Consider the following 20289-nt stretch of genomic DNA (forward strand, 5'->3'; position numbering starts at 1 on the left):
TTGTGGACTATGCTTTATAACCATCATATTAACATTTGCTATTATTTGCTTGATTATCTTGTTTCAATTGTTAAAAAGAAACCGAATGATAAGGGTGATATAATGGTAGGTGGAATCATCACTTTTCTTGCTAGGACGTTTGGGGTGAGTGTGAATCAAGGGATCAAGAGGATAGAGGGGAATTATTATCTAGACTTATATACTATTTTGTCCTTCCTTAGAACCCATGACCCTACTCACAATTACCAATATGAATGGAGAATTTGTTTGATTATTCTATCTAATTCGGACATAACTAATCCGGAGGTGGTGGAAAATTTGCTTTATGTTGGTACTAACCCACAGGTACATAATGACGGTGATGATGATGGTAATGAAGAGGAGGTCGGTGCAAACTTGCACCATGAACAAAAAGCCGGTGGAAGCTGTAATGATGAACGGCGGGCATAGATGCAAACCAAAGTTCAGAGAATAAGCACCGAGCAACAAAAATAAGGTGTTGAAAGAACCAATGTCCAAAGGAGCAATCGAATAAATGAAGAAAACAATCAAATGCTCTGAAACATGATGCAACACCTTCACCTCCAAAGTCCACTATGGACCTCAATAAAATTGTGAGCTTTCCTCTTCCTCTACTCTTCTCTATTCTAATTCTTCTTCTTCTTCTTCTTCTTCATCATCATCTTCTTCTTCTTCTTCTCTTTTCTTTTCTTTTGAATCATTGAGGACAATGCTTCCCCTAAGTGTGGGGGGGGCCTAATAAAGTGTCTAGAGTCGTAGTGTTCCCAAACTCCCTTGAACTTTATTCTTTTGTTTTGTTTTTATAGCAAGAGGCATGATTAGTAGCTTGTTTTTAATGTAAAATATGGCATAAAATTTTTTGTTTTGTCTCTTCTTTAAAAGTTGTTTCTTGTACATGAAAGTAGTTTCTTGTGTTCTTGCTATACCCACATCTTGTTTTATTGTGAAAATTCTCCAATGAGAAAAGCACCCGGTTGCAATCCTTGAGTAAATGTATGAATAGGTATTTTAAGGAACACGTTCTATCTTTAGTGTTAACTTAGACCCTTTAAAGTCTTAAGAGTAAAAGTAGTATAAGTTTGTGTGGGAAAATTAATCAAATTGTTCATAATTGTTATATTCTTATTAATTTGTTAATGTTAAATGGGGCGGGAGAATGGCACCAACATGTGGGGGAAAGGACAATCCCTAACTTCCTAATTGTGGTGGTGACTCCCTAATTTGAACTTAAAGTGAAACAAATTCATCAATGCTAGGGGGAAAGGACAATTACATCCGAGAAGACTTCCTACGCGGAGATGAAATAAATAAATAATTTTGCAGCACTGCTTAGGGTGATTTTGAATCTAGGGGGAAAGGACAATTACATCCGAGAAGACTTCCTACGAGGATAGATAGCCCCTAAGCATCTGCAGCCCCTTTTGCGCTTAATTGTTAATTTAATTTAATTTTAACTTAAATTCCCATCACTCTTATATGAAATGAAGAAAGGACTTTTCTCGGTTACTTTAGCATTAAGGATAGAACATGTTCCTCATAATATCTGTCTTATACAGGAGCAAGAAAAGGGTTGAACTGCACACACACACTCACTTGAGACTTGATGTTGGGTTGAATAGGTTCACGAGGAATGTTTGAAATTGTGATTGGTGTACTTGAAACAAAACCTTCAAAGAGACTTGTGTTTTCAATTGCATTGCCATAATTAATCTTTTTTGTTGCTGCTATGTCCATTGCCTTTTGCTTGAGGACAAGCAAAGATTCAAGTGTGGGGGAGTTTGATGAGTCTATATTTAGTCTATTTTTATGTATTATTTAGTTTCGTTATATTTAGATTTAGTTTTATTTTATTTAAATATTGTTTCCTTTTTGAGCTATTTTACTTTAATTGCATATTTTATATTTTAGGAACGAATATTGGATGGAAGGAGTCTTGGAGCAAAAGAAAGGAGTCTGGAGCTGATTTGGAGCTAAAATACGAAGATTCGGAGACAAAAATAAGTCTCCCCCAAGTCAGAAGCTTGGCACGGCCCGTGCTAAGGTTGGCACGGCCGTGCCACCTCTCTGGATGACTTTTGCTGCTTTTGCTTTAGGCCCAAGTTACTCTGTTTTAGTTTTACCGAAAAGCCCTTGTAATTGCTTAGATTTTAAGTCGATTGTAAAGCTATAAATAGAGTAGCTCTCCATCACAAATATTCATCTTTTGTTCTTGGAATAAAAGTTCACATTTATATTATTGCTCTTTTACTTTATTGCTTTCTCTCTTCTTCCCCCATGTCTACAATGAACGTTAGTGAGTAGACACTTCTTTGTCTTGGGATCGTTGGATAAGTCTAATGACGTAATCCGGATCAAGCCAAGCCTTAAACCCTAATTATATGTTACCTTAATTTCTTATCTGAATTCACCGTTTTAACATGAATTAATTATTATCAAACTGTGGAAGCGAACGCGGAGGGTTTGATAATGGTTAATTCATCATCACAGATATCAATTCATAAAGCGAACGCGGAGCTTTGATATCCGAACAAGTGAATTTAGACAAGGTTTGCGAAACATGAGAATAGTCTAGCAAACCTTGGGACACATAAAGTTTCGATCTTCAAGGGTCCCAAAGGCAATCACCCATGAGAATAGGTGTGGTTGTTGGAGGGATACACTCACTGACTTCGAGAGAAGCTGTGATATGCTAAAGAGAAACTTGTCCTTAGAAATTAAGATTAACGCATAATTATAAGTTTAAGGCTTGCTTGTGAAAAGATTCGTTGTTATGATGAACCAATGATCCCAAGGCTCTTTTATTATTATTGTTATTTATCTTTAGCAATTAACCCCCTATTTCATAATCTTTCTTCTCTTCTAATCATTCTCTAAAAGTTAATTGAATTCACAACTCCCTAGCGGAACGATACTCTTCTTACTACTATTACTTCGATAGGCCGTGCACTTGCGGTTTGGCTCTATCATGAAGTAATCGGTTTGTCCACTTGGTAAAGTTGAATGTGTTCACGAAAAGTATGTACTATGTTAAGAGAAATATGTCTCACTAAGGAATCAGGTTCCGTGTACTCGGAGCAAAGAAATGAGTTATGGTCAAGGATCTTATGTGATTTATGTATTTAGAGAAGTGTACTTGAGATATACAAGTAAGAAAAGAAAGGATTGGGGAAGCATTAGCTTCTGAAGCTCAAGAGTTTTATTCCGTAAGGATACGATTCATGAGTTAAGCATGAGGAAGTATATATCCTCTTGTACCATACTTGTTGAAAGATAACGATGCTTGCTAGAAAAATTTTAAGACATGATTTTATAGCTTTAAAAGCTGAAAGGGGTATTAGGGAACTTGGAACGATGTTTATTCCAGAAATTAAAATATTTCTCATTGTTGAGACCGATGAGATACGTTTTAAGTGAACAAGCTCACCTAAGACGTACAGACTTCAGGACCGACTTGTTATAGTCAAGTTTGGGGCGAGTTGTAAAACCTTTTTAATAAAAATTTAGAGACTCGTCCTGTGGTTCTGAGGTACCATTACAAACTTGGTTTCAAAATGAGATTTTCTTTCAATCAAGTAATTGTTCGTTCCAAGAACCTATGTACCAAAGTTTAGAAATACTAGAAGCAAAATACTAGAACAAGTATCGTTATTACTTAACAAGGAGTGGTATTAGAAGGCATGCAGATGCTATAGAGATGAGATTTCCTGAAGCGGCGGCAACGTTCGTGTTATGCCATTAGTATTCGGGATGCACGTAAATTTTCACCAAGAGTATTCAAGTACATGTGCAAATGGACTTGGCAAGTTATTGAGTGTTTTTGAGTTACCCATGAGTTCGGGTGCAATGAGATTGTAAGTTCTCTTTAAGACTCTGAGAAAAGACGAGAGATTTGTAGCATCATTAAGATAAGTAATGTAAGTAAGAGGCTTGAGACTCGAGGTACAGTGAGAAAGGGTATGTATGCATAGTAAGATGTGTACATGATAAGATGTTTTGATGCAAAGGAGCACTACAGGGTAAAGTCCGAGTATTTTAGTCGATGAGGGTTATTCAAATGAATGGTACATGCCAAGTATCTCAGTTATGGATCTGAGATGATCATCTACAAAAAAGGGCAAAGATGTATTTCGAACACGATGTTCTGAGATAGCTCAGTGATTTGAGAAAGATGTTAAGATTGAGCGAGTTTATTCGTTTTAATGCGGATAAAGAAAGAAGTTAAGTACGTGTTTTAATGAAGAAAGTATGCTACGAGATCTTTCGAGTGGGCTTGGACAGAATTTGATATGAGGATTAGTAGTGATCTCTAATTTTCGAGGACGAAATTTCTTTATGGGGGGTAGAATGTAAGATCCCGCCTGTCAGTATCAGAACTGTATCAGTCGATCATCCCAGAGAACTTATTTTGGAAGAAGGTTTAATGGAGAATATTCATTATGTAATATCAGCTTATTACAGGTTAAGTATCAGAGGCGTATATAACACGCTTAAGTCAAGGGCAGTTTGGTAATTGCACGAGAGGAAGATATTTATTTTGTGAAGGGCCAAAAATATCTCATTTTCCTTCTTTACTTTCTCTCTCTTGGTTAGAGAAAGACTTTGAGCTCTCTCTTCTCTCTTCTCCATCGATCTCCCTCCTTCTCCTCACCTCACAACTTCATCAAAACTACTTCCTATTATGGCATGCTCCTAGATTATGTTTCTCATCATCTCTTAAGCTTGGGGTTTTGTTTGATTCCACTTTTCTATATTTCAAGAATGGATTCAAAGTTAGGGTTTTGATCAAGTTGGAAGTTGAAGCATGTTTTGGTGTAAGCTATGGTTTATTCATGGTTAAGAAACAAAGAGGAAGATGATTGAAGATTGATTGGTGAGCTAAGGCCATGGATATGAACAAATCAAGAACTAGGGTTTGTTGAATAAAGCTTTGGGTTGGATTTGAGATGAGCTAGCAAGGATGAAGATGTTATGGATTGCAGGGCTGGACTGTCATAGCTCGCATCGCGAGCAAGTGAGCTCGCCATGGCGAGCAAGACAACCGAACCAGGGGTACTGCTCATCCTTAGCTCGCCTCACGAGCAATGCAACTCGCCACAGCGAGTAATGCTGCTCGCCTCGCGAGCAAGACAGTGCTTACAGCATTTTTTGCTCGTCTCAGGTCTTGTTGACGTCCTATAAGTCGGTGTTACCCGAGCAGTCTTTTATGAAATGAACCCCTCAAACCAAGATTCTATTGGCTAATTTTAAGTAAAGATTTCTTGAGAAGGAGCAAGTATTTGGCATAATTAGCAAAGCATGGCAATGAAAGAATAGTAAGATAAGAGCGGGTAACAAGTCAACCATTAAGAAAGGGAAGAACTAGAGCCTCAGTATAGTTACCGAGAACTAGTATAGTTAGAAAGAATAGAATGCTATGCATTAGTAATATGCTTGATAAGACGCGAGGTAATGTGTGTAACACCCATACTAAACGTATTTAGAAAGTTTAGCATGTGCATTAATCTGATACTGGATACATTAAAAATTTACAACTTATTACATGATAATTATACATCTTTTACAACCACAGTGTTCATACATTGAATCTATAACATAACTTATCCAAAATCTAGTTTGTGCTTCCTTGTATTCATGTCATCCTGCTGCAATTCGAACAAACACCTATCCAACTTGTAGCTTGCCATCACAACCTGTTTATCTGAAACAAATAAGGATTGGGATGAGACATAATGTCTTAGTGAGTTCCACCTAATCCTAGGCTATAGGCAACCTCAAGGGAAACCTTCGGTCGCCACGTGTCTACTTTACAACCTGACGGTTGATTATACGTGTGTGGGGACTTGCATGCTTAGACGGTTGTGCATACTAGGACCGTCTTAACTTCATCTTAATTGTTATAGGCTTACTATAATCTTGGGTGTCATGGCGGTCAAGGGAACCTAGGACCACTATGCCAAGATACGGTGAACGCATCGAGGTCTTCATGTAACATGTTCATGACACAATCCTAAGCCGGACGATTAGGGAAACCTAAGAACGTCATCGGCATCATATTCTTTACTTGCCCTAGTCATAACTTGTACTTAACATAAACATACATGATCATAAACATATCATACATAATCGCGTCTAAGTTCATTATTCATTATGTTAGCGTTGAACAAACATTATTATCTTGGTCCATTTTACGGATAGTCCCGGGTGGAGTAACCCCGAGAACAATCCCATACATGACCGATGTACGTACATCGGACTCCCTCGGTGTCGTGCGGGTCCCTTGCGGCTTAAACCGTTCCCCTTAGGTCGAGAACCTCTTGTATCCCCCTGACGTGGATATCAAGAGACACGAACACCGCCATGCGGTTATAATCTTAGTCTTATCATCGTGAAAGATTAAACCTAATCATACATGCAAGTTACCTCGGAACCTTGATCGATCCGATTATTGGTAAACTCATACTTGTTCATTCTTGTACATAACAAATCATAATGGAGACACTAACTAATCGATCCATGGCTTAACACATTTGCTATATCGTTCTAGGTCATATGCGAAGAGAATTACTTCGCGTCTCATCCTACATATAATTCTTGCTTAACTTTCTAGTTCTCGACAACTAGTGGAGGCTCTAGCATATCCCCTTACTTGAAATATAACTTGCTACCCGATCGTGAATTGAATATTTCTCTCATATGTCATGCTATCCAATACGAATAAATACTTGATTTGATTTGGATAAAACCATTAGAAACCCATGCCTTGGATGTCTTGTTTTTGAGGGGTTTACTTGTGTAAAAGACTGTATGCAAGAAAACCGAACCATCAGACAACACTTGAGGTGAGACGAGCAAACCATGAACTAGGCACAATTCACTCGCCTCGCGAGTGAGCTTACTCGCAGTGGCGAGCTTGCAACTCGCAACGGCGAGCCAGGGGCGAGCAACACCCCCCTCCCGGACCTTGTGCTCGCCTCGCGAGCATACCTACTCGCAGTGGCGAGTTGACGCAGGCAGCACCTACACAAAACATGTTTCCGACCCAAAATCCTCAAAACAAAGCATCCAAAGGCATATCATGACTCTACAGATCATTTAGAACCTGCAACATAATCTTAAAACAAGTATTTACATGTATTGTGAGCATGACATAAAATGGGGTAACTATTTCATATATAAAACCCTAAATGTTTATGTTGTTCTCACAAGATTAAACACATAATTCCATGGTAGAGAACTAACTAGGAACTCACCTAACATAAGCTGAACTTGATTCCTAAGCTTCCAAGCATCATCTTCTCTTCACAACAAACAAACCCTAACTCTTGATCCACTTTCTTTGCTAGCTCATACCATACTAAGCTTGTTGTTATTCTTGAAACCCAAAGCACCATGATTCATGCTTGTTCTTCAATCTTGAAAGACTTGATAATAGGTAGAGGAAGGGATAAGTTTAGTCCCAAGAGAAGGGATGGAGAGACTCAAACAAAAGCCAAGTTTCCAAACACCATAATACTAGAGGTGACCTTGTACAACATATTTATTTATTTGAAAGAAGTTTTGAGAAAGATTGAGGAAAAGAAGAAGAAGGAGATGGCGTGGGATCTAGAGAGAAGGAGGAGAAAATTCTCAAAGAAAACCTAGAGAGAGAAAGAGCAATTGATAATGAAAATATTTGGGTCAAAATCACTTAAATACCCCTCTTGCGTGAAATTACTTAAATACCCTTCGTCTTACACGTGTTTGCACGTCTCTGGCACTTAACCCGTGACTGCCTGACATTCATATTAAACATTTCCAACATACTTATTTTCCATAAACATTAATTCTCTGACACGGTCGACTGGTAATATTCCGATACTGACAGGCGGGATATTACATTCTACCCCCCTTAAAAAAAATTTCGTCCTCGAAATTTAGAAATCACCAACCACACACCGTAACTAAAACTTGCCTTCTTCGGTTTCTGTTAAATAATGTATGATTATTTCTCACTTCAAAAAGTTCCATCGGATACTTCCCTTAACAAACATACTACCTTTGGTTTAGCCATACATTCTTGAAAGAGTTCAATGTAATCTTTCTGCAATAACACATGTAATTTATTTTGTTCTCTCAATCCGCATAATCAGAACATAACCTTCCTAATCTTAATATCCTTGAGTCTTCTTAAAACATCATGATTAAAACTTATCCTTGTTTCATATGGACTGATTGCTTCAATTTTATAACCTATCCGCTTAACATTAACCACTCGTAGAAGTGGCTTATCATTAACTGGAATACTCAGGAATTTCCTTCAACCGGAGTTCTTCTGGTTTCCAGATTTACCCTGCAGTGCTCGATGCATCATAAACATCTTATCATACATACACATAGTCCATATTTGTTCTTTCTTACCGTACTTTGCGACCTATACTTCCTACTTACTTTCCATAGCGTCTTACATACATTCCAAGTGTCATCTCTTGTTAGATAATAACGATACTTGCTCCAAGATATTGCTTCGTAAATTTTTTTTTTCTTCTAAATATTGGTATATGGGTCCTTGGAACGAATAGATGCATGACTTAAAAAAATAACTTCTTTCCCAAGTCCCTCAATATCCATCTCTACTTTAGGAGTTTTAAAATCATAGTTTGAAATTATCTTAGCAAGTATTGTCATCATTTAACAAGTTTAGCACTTGTGGGTATGAACCTCATCATGCATAATCCATGAGTCGTATTTCCTTCCGTGATAACATTCTCAACTTCCAAAAGTAGATTCCTTCCTATTCCTTTTTATCTTGCATGCATTTCCTAGACATGCTTTACTGTTGAACATAAATCAGGTTGGATCATTGATTCATTTGACAATATCTCGTTCTCCTATTTCAAGAACACTAGATTTGAATCTTAGGAACACCGTATTCGGATACTAATCACATATTGTTATCTTCTCCCGATCGACACCTCTTCTTCATAACCGGTTAACACACTTGATAGCTTATTCATTACCTTAAGTCACAAGAAGAAACCTTCTGAACCTTACATGTATTCCAATTGCCATAATTCATACTCTTCTTAGCCAACTGACAGTTCTTGCACTGGTTCGACATCACCGATTAGGCAACCCGATTACTTCATATGTAGTGATTCTAGTCTTCCCTATCTTACTTGGTGGAGACTTATCCATAATACCTTTACTTAGCATTTTCGGAAACTTCCCATTCGTCTCATAACATTCTTACCAAAACCGTGTTACTACACTTGACTTTTCTTACCATTCCTCTCGTAGGTTCTTACTATCATACTCACGGCTTCGTAATTACCATCAAAACCATTGCTGACCACTTCTGTTGTGCCACTCTGATTTCCACTTGTTGTCTTTAACCAATACCTTAACTCTCACATTTCCTTCTGCCCATATTTACTATCTTATCAAATCTTCTATGTTGTAACTAACGCTACAACCTTGCACTTTTACCACCTTGCGAGATTAAGTCTCACGATAGGTTTATCATATGCTCGCATTACTTTCCTTACGGATATACTTTACATACTTATCAGTTGAACTTATCTCCTAACGTAATGATACCATACTTAATTTCGTTCTCGAACATTCTTGACTCACGGTGCACATTCGCGTTGCCACTTAATTACCATGGTAGACTCATCATGTACTCATACATACCCTTCTTGAACATCCAACATTACATTTTCGTATTCTCACAAGCTATGCTTTGCTTAATCTTACTAATACTTGCTCATTAATTCTCTTCTTGGAGAAAACTTCATAAATTGGCACACGGATCATTGGTGTTGATGTTCCTTTATTATATATAAATATTGAATCTGAGTCCCAGTCGTTACCATAAAAATTCATGAAACGAGTTGATAACACAATAGTGTCATCAAATCTTGCTCCAAGTGTTCAAATTATTTTACGTAACTTGTAACCGACTGGTACCTACCAATTTCCATTTAAAATTTATGAACACCAATTCCAATCACCCGCATGCATATATCTTTTCTAAAATCTTATAAACTTCACAAATAATTAAATTCGTCATGGTAACGAGTCTTAGTAAAATTAATTAAGCAAATCATAGATTCGAGGGATAATTAATACTCCACAACATCTGAGAATCTTGTGATCTAACATTACTCCTTACCACCTTAACTTCTTACTTCATGTCTTCATGTCCGTTTCATATACAGAAATCCCTAAACACTTGGTCTAAACTCCTTTAAACTCTTGTCACGTTAACCTCCAATGTTACCTTAAACTGTATCGATTCTGTTAATGGTTGTTCATGATCTTTTTCCTTTGAAAACCTTAAGTTGTAATGTGCATTCGTTACTTAATGTTATAAAACGTGTTTATTGCAAAAAGGTTGTGAAGACAACTCTCCAATAGTCACTACGGACCGTTGGAACGAACTAACAGTTTTTGAAAAAAAATGTCGCCCCACGTTCGCTATCGACAAGTTTCTTCAACTCAATTTTTTTTTCTGGAAAACGTGTTTTTCATAAAAATCTTATTTCTCAAGCAATCCAATGCACATTATCCATCTTTAACATCATTAAGATATTCTATAATTATGCTTGACAAACATTAACTTCATTCGGTACAATTGTCGGCTCATCAGAAATTAATGCCTTAATCCTGATATCATTAACATAAAGCGTTCACATAAAACCTTGACTTCGTTTGCTGTGAACGGTTTGGCTTATTCTCTGTCGACTCGATCGTCATTCCAACATTAGAACCTTGTCCTCTCTGGGCATTCCAATCTTTGGCTTCTTTAACAAATCTCCATCTCTGAGAACTTACAAATTCTATCAACATATGTCGTCTTCTCCTTATCTTTTAACCTCGTACTTACATTCAAGAAATATTTATTTCCTTTCCATAACATAGTCTTGCTCCAACAACGACTCTTATCGAAGCTCCCGGTCACTCTTAGACATTTCCAAATTATTCACTTACAGGTATACAAAATATCTTTAACAACTTCCCAAACGCTGTCGGATCAATCCATCTTGACAAGACCTTGCATTTCCGGAGAAATCTATCTTAAGCTGATTAGCTCACCGACCACCATCTGGCACGGTTAAACTCTTACTATTCCTACTCCAAGTCTCTACCTTCTCAAATCATCTTCATCACATACTTCGTTCCTCCTGGTCCTATTCAGCTCTCAGGCATCCGTTCTAACCGTCGAATGTTAAATTGAGTTGATCAAGCTCAACTAACATCAACAATTAAAACATTTACCTGGAACCCAATGGTCCCACTTCCTTAGTTGTAACTTAATGACCCAAGGCACGGTCTGAATCGACCTGCTCTGATTCCAAATTGTAACACCCATACTAAACGTATCTAGAAAGTTTAGCATGTGCATTAATCTGATACTGGATACATTAAAAATTTACAACTTATTACATGATAATTATACATCTTTTACAACCACAGTGTTCATACATTGAATCTATAACATAACTTATCCAAAATCTAGTTTGTGCTTCCTTGTATTCATGTCATCCTGCTGCAATTTGAACGAACACCTACCAAAACACCTATCCAACTTGTAGCTTGCCATCACAACCTGTTTATCTGAAACAAATAAGGATTGGGATGAGACATAATGTCTCAGTGAGTTCCACCTAATCCTAGGCTATAGGCAACCTCAAGGGAAACCTACGGTCGCCACGTGTCTACTTTACAACCTGACGGTTGATTATACGTGGGTGGGGACTTGCATGCTTAGACGGTTGTGCATACTAGGACCGTCTTAACTTCATCTTACTTGTTATAGGCTTACTATAATCTTGGGTGTCATGGCGGTCAAGGGAACCTAGGACCACTATGCCAAGATACGGTGAATGCATGGAGGTCTTCATGTAACATGTTCATGACACAATCCTAAGCCGGACGATTAGGGAAACCTAAGAACGTCATCGGCATCATATTCTTTACTTGTTTCAGTCATTGCTATTATCAAAGTAGAAGGAAAGTATTTTGTATATAGCATCGAAAGTAGAAAGAAGAAATAGAATTTCAAACAGTAGAAAGGCTCAAATTGATGTAAAAGAGTGAGAGTCAGCCAAAGGCATGACTTCACGGATTTACAAAGCTTGGAAAATGGTAATTTTATTGGTTGGTGATACATTGAACACGATGACCGCTACATTTCATAGAAATTTTGAATCCACAAGTACAGAAGCCTCTGATGAAGAAGATCATTGACAGTTGCAGATGCCCCAAGGGGTGATGGTGATTTGCCAGATATAGTTACTTGTCTTTTATTGTCAACCTCATTTTTGCATGAACCGCCCTTTTGGGTTTTCGGCTCATCGAGGCGCTCATTCTTGCCTGAGTTGCGTACAATCTCAGCGAGCTCTTTCATATTCATTTTTTGTCCCTAACTTTTGCCTGGATCGCCCCTTCGGGTTTTCGATCCACCGGGAAGCGCATTTTTGCCTAGGCCGCCCTTTCGGGTTTTCGACCTACCACGCTGTTCTTTTCTTTTTAGACAAAGTATTTCTTGACTATATCGGCATTAACAGGATTTGGAAGTTCAACACCATCCATGTGTGTAAGAATCAAAGCACCACCAGAGAAAGCCTTCTTGACAACATAAGGACCTTCATAGTTAGGTGTCCACTTGCCCCTTGGGTCGGGTTGTTGACTTATTCTTCTTTTCAATACAAGTTCGCTTTCCTTGAATTCTCGAGGTCGGACTTTCTTGTCAAAAGCATTCTTCATTCGCACTTGATACAACTGTCCATGAGTCATGGCATCCATACGTTTCTCTTCAATCAGATTCAATTGATCATACCGACTTTGACACCATTCAGCTTCGGTTAACTTTGCTTCCATGATCACTCGAAGAGATGGAATCTCCACTTCTAGAGGAAGAACTGCTTCCATACCATACACAAGAGAGAAAGGAGTTGCCCCGGTTGAACTGCGCACTGTAGTTCGGTAACCATGCAAGGCAAACGGTAGTATCTCATGCCAGTCTTTGTAAGTAGTGACCATCTTTTGAACAATCTTCTTGATGTTCTTGTTAGTGGCCTCAATTGCACCATTCATCTGAGGTCTATAAGGAGAAGAGTTGTGATGTTCAATTTTGAATTCTTCACATAAAGCTTGCATCATACTATTGTTCAGATTGGAACCATTGTCAATGATGATCTTGTTGGGAACACCATATCGACAGATGATGTTATTCTTGATAAACTTGACAACCACTTGCTTGGTCACATTTGCATAGGAAGCAGCTTCAACCCACTTGGTGAAGTAGTCAATTGCCACTAGAATGAAACGATGTCCATTGGAAGCTTTTGGTTCAATTCTTCCGATCATGTCAATGCCCCACATAGAGAAAGGCCATGGGGAAGATATAACATTGAGAGCGTGTGGAGGCACATGAATCTTGTCAGCATAAACTTGACACTTGTGGCATCTCTTAGCATGTTTGTGGCAATCACGCTCCATAGTTATCCAGTAATAGCCGGCTCTTAACAGTTTTCTTGACATGGTGTGACCCGAAGCATGGGTCCCAAAGGTACCATCATGTACATCATGCATCAATTTCTCAGCTTCTTGTTTGTCAACACATCTCAACAAGACCATGTCATAGTTCCTCTTGTATAGGATTTCTCCGTCCAGAAGGAATCTGCTAGCCCATCGTCTCAAGGTCTTTTTATCTCTGTTGGAAGCACCAGGTGGATATTCATGATTCTGCAAGAATTGTTTGATGTTGTAATACCAAGGCTTTTTATCATTCACAACCTCATCAATTTGATCTGGTATATTTTCAACAGTAAACACATGAGCAGGCCTATCAAGATGCTGCACCTTGATCACAGGCACATCATTCCAGTGATTCACACGAAACATGGAGGACAGAGTAGCAAGAGCGTCAGCCATTTGATTTTCATCCCGAGGGATATGATGCAGCTCAACCTTGGTAAAGTATGTCAACAGACGTCTTACATAGTCACGGTAAGGGATCAGCTTCTCATGATGAGTCTCCCATTCACCGTTTATCTGATTAATAACAAGTGCAGAATCTCCATAGATGTCAAAGTGCTTAATTCTTAGATCGAGGGCTTCTTCAATGCCCAAGATGCATGCTTCATATTCATCTATGTTGTTGGTGCATTCAAAAGTTATTCGTGCAGTGAAAGGAATGTGGTGCCCCTACGGAGTTACAATGATGGCCCCAATTCCCTTACCATAAGCATTAACAGCACCATCAAACACCAATCCCCACTTGCTATTGGGATCCGGCCCTTCATTGATCAGTGGTTCTTCACAGTCTTTTGCTTTCAGATACATAATCTCTTCATCAGGGAAATCAAACTTAATTGGCTGGTAATCATCAAGGGGTTGACAAGCAAGATGCTCAGCAAGGGCGCTTCCCTTGATTGCTTTCTGAGCTTTGTACACAATATCATATTCAGACAACAACATTTGCCAACGTGCAATCTTTCCAGTAACAGCAGGCTTTTCAAAGATGTACTTGATTGGATCCATTCGGGATATCAACCAAGTTGTATTATTCACCATGTAATGACGCAGGCGTTTGGCAGCCCAAACTAAAGCACAACAGGTCTTTTCAAGCATTGTATACCGAGTCTCGCAGTCGGTGAACTTCTTGCTCAGATAGTAGATAGCATGCTCTTTCTTACCAGTCTCATCTTGCTGACCGAGAACACAGCCCACTGAATCATCCAACACTGACAGATACATAATCAAAGGCCTTCCTTCTACTGGCGGGACAAGGATAGGTGGTTCCGACAGGTATTCTTTGATGCTATCAAAAGCTTCCTGGCATTCATCATTCCATACAACAGGCTGATTCTTTCTGAGCAGTTTGAAAATTGGTCCACAAGTAGTAGTCATGTGAGATATAAATCTTGAAATATAGTTCAGACGTCCGAGGAAACCTCTGACTTGCTTTTCAGTTTGAGGGGCCGGCATCTCTCTGATGGCTCGGACTTTGTCAGGATCAACTTCAATGCCTCTTTGACTGACAATGAAGCCTAGCAATTTTCCAGATCTTACACCAAATGTACACTTGTTAGGATTCAATCGCAGCTTGTACCTTCTCAATCTTTCAAACATCTTTTTCAGATACACAACATGCTGCTCTTCATCACTTGACTTCACAATCATATCATCAATATATACTTCAATCTCTTTGTGAATCATATCATGAAACAGAGTGGTCATACCCCTTTGATAGGTAGCACCAGCATTTATCAAGCCAAACGGCATCACCTTATAACAGAACGTTCCCCACGGAGTGATGAAGGACGTCTTTTCTCTATCTTCAGGAGACATTCGTATCTGATTATAACCAGAGAAACCATCCATGAAGGAGAACACTTTGGATTGAGCAGTACTGTCAACAAGCACATCAATATGAGGCAATGGGAAGTTATCCTTTGGACTGGCTTTATTCAGATCTCTATAATCAACACACATTCGAACTTTCCCATCTTTCTTCGGTACTGGCACAATGTTGGCAATCCACTCAGGATATTCAGCTGTCATGAGGAAACCTGCATCAATTTGCTTCTGCACCTCAGCCTTGATCTTAAGAGCCATGTCTGGACGAGACCTTCTCAATTTCTGTTTGACAGGAGGACATTCAGGTCTTGTCGGTATCCGATGTTCCACAATCTGGGGATCTAGACCCGGCATATCTTCATAAGACCATGCAAAGACATCTGGATAATCATGGAGAAGCTGAATAATCTTCCTTTTCACTTCTGGCTCAAGTGCAGCACCAATCTTGATCTCTCGCTTGTTCTCTTCAGTACCCAGGTTAACGAGTTCAATCTCTTCCTGATGAGGCTGAATGGCTCTTCTTTCTTGCTCAAGCAGTCGAGTGATCTCATATGGTATCCCTTCATCATCATCATCCTCATCTTCAGCTTCATATACAGGGAATTCAAAATTTGGAGGAACCATAGGGTCACTGTGTTCAACGGGTTTATTATGGTTCAATCTGCATAATATGATTGGGATGATTTTAGAAAAAGTTTTTCATGCAGATTTTTGAAATTAATAAGAAAATAACAAATGTTTTGGTTTTTTCTGGCATTACCATTATTTCCAAGAAAAAGGCACTAAAAAGTAAAAAACAAAGAGTCGTGAGAAAGACGACAATTTTTATTGATAACGGCAATGCTGAAACAAACACGCCCTTACAATGATATCACTTTCGCCTTGGGCAGAGCGAAAGGATTGTTATTTTGAAAACAAGGAAACATGAGCAACAAGACACATTACACGGAAGCATGCATGACTAAGGGAACATCAATGGCCTCCCAATTTCTCACAGTGCCTCCTGGTACAACGAATGTAGGCACATGACCTCTTTCAGCAGCATCTTCAGCAATAGCATTGATGAACCCAGCACTGTAGAAGGTTCCCTTTGAAACACCGGAAGTTGGAGAGAATCCAAGGCCCTCTTTACGCTTGTTTTCCAGAATCTGAATTACTTTGCCCCAGCCGGCAGCTTGTCCTGCTTGAACAGCCTTCTGAGCGTCTTTCAGTGAAGCCATGCTAGCACCAGCCCTCCGGGGTTCCGCACCCTCGACAGTCAAGCCTTGAAACGATGTCCCTTCAGCGGACCCTGCTTCAACACAAGAGAAAGATGATACTTGGCTAACTAGAAATGCCTCTTCACCATGTACGGTGACAATCTTATCGTTCCTCATGAACTTGAGCTTCTGATGCAATGTAGAAGTTACCGCTCCAGCGTCGTGGATCCACGGCCTTCCGAGGAGACAACTGTAAGAAGCGTTGATGTCCATGACTTGGAAAGTGATTTGGAACGTCTCTGGACCAATGGTAATTGGCAAGTCTACCTCCCCGAGAACATCCTTGCGGGATCCATCAAAAGCTTTAACCAGATAGCTGCTACCCCTCAGGGAAATTCCATGACGGCTCAATTGCCTCAGTGTGGATTCAGGCATTACATTCAGAGACGATCCAGTGTCCACCAACACATTGGATATCATGTCAGATCCACAATGTACTGAGATATGCAGAGCCAAGTTGTGGCGTTTCCCTGCTTCGGGGAGCTCATCATCACCAAATCCCAAATTGTTGCAGGCAGTAATATTACTCACTATCCCATCAAACTGATCCACAGAGACTTCGTGGTCAACATAAGCTTGCTCCAGTATCTTCATTAGCACTTTCCTATGAGCCTCTGAGCTCATGAGCAGAGACAGGATGGATATTTTTGACGGGGTTTGCAGCAGTTGGTCAACAATCTTGTAGTCACTCTTCTTGATAAGCCTCAGAATTTCATCCAGATTAGATTCTTCAATAGATTGGCCTGATGGGCCGGGGTTCTTGTTGACAGGAGGAGCAACTGGTGGTGTTATTGTGGCAATGGGTGTAACCACCTTCTTTTGAAACAAGGGTGGACGGACTTTTCCGCTTCTCAGAGTTGTAATTTCACTGGCAACATTGTCAACTGTAGTTGGGGATACCAGAGGCACTTCTACTCCATTCTCAATCATGGTTGCACTGTACTTGTAAGGAATTGCTTTGGTAGAGGTATAAGATACCGGACCAGGTAACCTGATCACCAAAGGCTCAACATTTCTCGTCTGAGATACACCTTCAACAGGAGAGTCATGGAACACTGGCACAATCACACATACGTCGCTGGCAATCAAGTACTTGTCATCCATCAGATTCTGGATATCATCCTGCACCACACAACAGCCCATGGGATTTTGCAGGCATTCTGAACAAGAATTATGATCATGTTTGAACAAAGAAGCCTGGCAGAGCTTGACATGTAGCGGTACCAAGGGAGTAACAACATTGCGGACATCCAACACGTGATCCTCTTGAGGAACAGGGACCCTTTCAAAAGCCTCAATCACATTAACAGCAGCATGGTTTGGGAGTGGAATGTCAAGAACATGAGGAACACTATTCTCAAAAGTCAACCGTCCCTTTTCTATTAGGTCTTTCACAATATATTTCAGAGCAAGGCAACCCTCAACATCATGGCCTTGAGCACCCTGATGGAATTCACATGTTAGATCCTGTCGGAACCTGGGAGGCAATGGATTAGGCGGAGGCTTGCCTGGTCTAGTGACACAGTGTCCCTTGGCCAGTAGAGTTGGGAGCAGCTCGCCATACCGCATTGGTATTGGTGGAAAAGAAGGTCTGGGTCGGGGACCCTGTTGTTGCTGTTGTTGCTGTTGAGCAGGAGGCTGTTGTTGTACTTGTTGGGCAATGGTGTTTGACCCGGTGGCAGAGGATATTGCTGGTAGAATGGTGGGAAGAAAGGATGCTGAGAGTACTGCATGTAGTGATAGGGCATAGGTAATTGTGTAGCAGCTGCAGATGGGTTACCAGACACCATCCCTACATCAGATTCTTTCTTCTTATGATGACCATTACCATACTTCTTTGGTGCACTGGTTGAAGATTCACCTTTCTCAAGAACAATAATACCATCTCGGACGGCCTCCTCTAGGCGAGTTCCCATGGTAACCATATCAGAGAAGTTGTTTGGGGCAGAGACTATCATCCTCTCTTTATATTCCTTCTTCAGAGTCTTCAGGAATGTCTGTGTTAACTCTTCCTCATCAAGTCGAGGAGAAACACGGGCAGCTGCCCCTCTCCACCTCTGAGCATATTCACGGAAGGTTTCATCTGATTTCTGAGACAAGGCCTTAAGAGAGTCCCTATTTGGTCTCAGACGGGTATTGACTCTCAAAAGCAGCAGCCAGATCCTCAAAAGTATGGATGTTGTCTTTACTCAAACTAGTGTACCAATCTGCTGCATCATCTGTCAAGCTACTCTGGAAGCAATGGATCATTAGTGCATCATTGTCGGCGTAGTTAGCCATCTTTCGGACATACCGGATAACGTGGTTGTGTGGACAAGAAGTTCCATTGTATTTGTCAAATTCTGGCTCTTTAAATTTCTTAGGAACCTCAAATCGGGATACCAAACAAAGATCACGAGCTTTAGCAGGAGCACCGTTGCTTCCTCAGCTAGCCTTGACCTCACGGAGTTCTCCAGCCAACTCCTTCAACTGTCTCTTCATAGCTTCCATTGTGGGATCTTGTCCACGCGGAGTGTCAATATCAATCACCTGCTGCACGGTGTGTACAACAGGGTCGGTAACAACAGTAGTCACCTGAGGCATAGCAGTAGATACAGGAATCTGTCCTTGACCAGCAAAACCAGAGACACCAGCAGCAGTATTAGGAGAATAGTAAGCTGAGAGACCATAAGGACGCCCATTGGGCATAACAAAACGAGCATCAGTAGCCACAGTAGATAGTGGGATAGATGGAATTGCTTCAGTAGAAACTGGGATAGATGTGGCTGGTTGTTCTTGTGCAGCCATCATAGCGGACATAGCGTCATGAGCCTTAGCCAAGTCTTCTCTCATAGCAGCCAATTCGGCACGGAGCTGAGCATTTTCTTCTTCAAAGTTAGCCATCATTCTTCTCTTGTGAAATCTTGTTTGATGCACTCTGTCTGGTTGGTAAATCTTGCGACCACGAGCCACTTTTCAGACTGCGGCGGATAAAACCAGGAGGCAATGAGCACGAGGGAAGTTTTTGTGACAAATGAATGCATATGATGCATGAAATGTGTTAATGCATATGCAAAAAGACTCTTTTTTGTGTTATCGAAGGGTTTTAGACAAATTAAAAACTTGTAAACATTACTAAACAACAATTAACATAAACGAGAAACAAGCAACCAACATATAATTTTTGCTGTTGTTGTTCTTGAAAAACTGTCACTTCTTTCTTCTTGGATGTGGCAATGGCGATTGGGTAGTGGTTTTGTTAAAACCCGCAAGGGTCTGTTAGTTTTAGACGTGGTGGGTTCATCCCTCGATCTGGGTTCACGCGTAATGTTCATATAAAATCGGTTAAGGTAAGCGTTTCTGATCGATCATTCTTCGATGTTCCAGATCTGTTGAGAGATCTGCAAGTCCAAAGATTCGGGTCAGCTTGCACTATGGTATCGGTATAAGGGCTAGAAATGGCTGTTAATTTGTTGTTGTTCTTCGCAGTAAATAGTTGGTGATCGTGGATTCGTTAGTTACCGTGTTGGCAGTCGGATTCACTTCCAATTTTGAAGAATTGCTCGGTTTCAAATTGAGTTATGGGATGTTTCCTTGGTTATGTATCTCAGTCATCATGTTGATTGTCATGGGACTGTATGGACTCAAAAGAGTTGTAATATCCCGCTTGTCAGTATTAGAA

Source organism: Medicago sativa, chromosome 3 (genome assembly GCF_051527215.1).
Source record: "Medicago sativa cultivar Bolivia chromosome 3, Bolivia_mono, whole genome shotgun sequence".
NCBI lineage: Eukaryota > Viridiplantae > Streptophyta > Magnoliopsida > Fabales > Fabaceae > Medicago > Medicago sativa.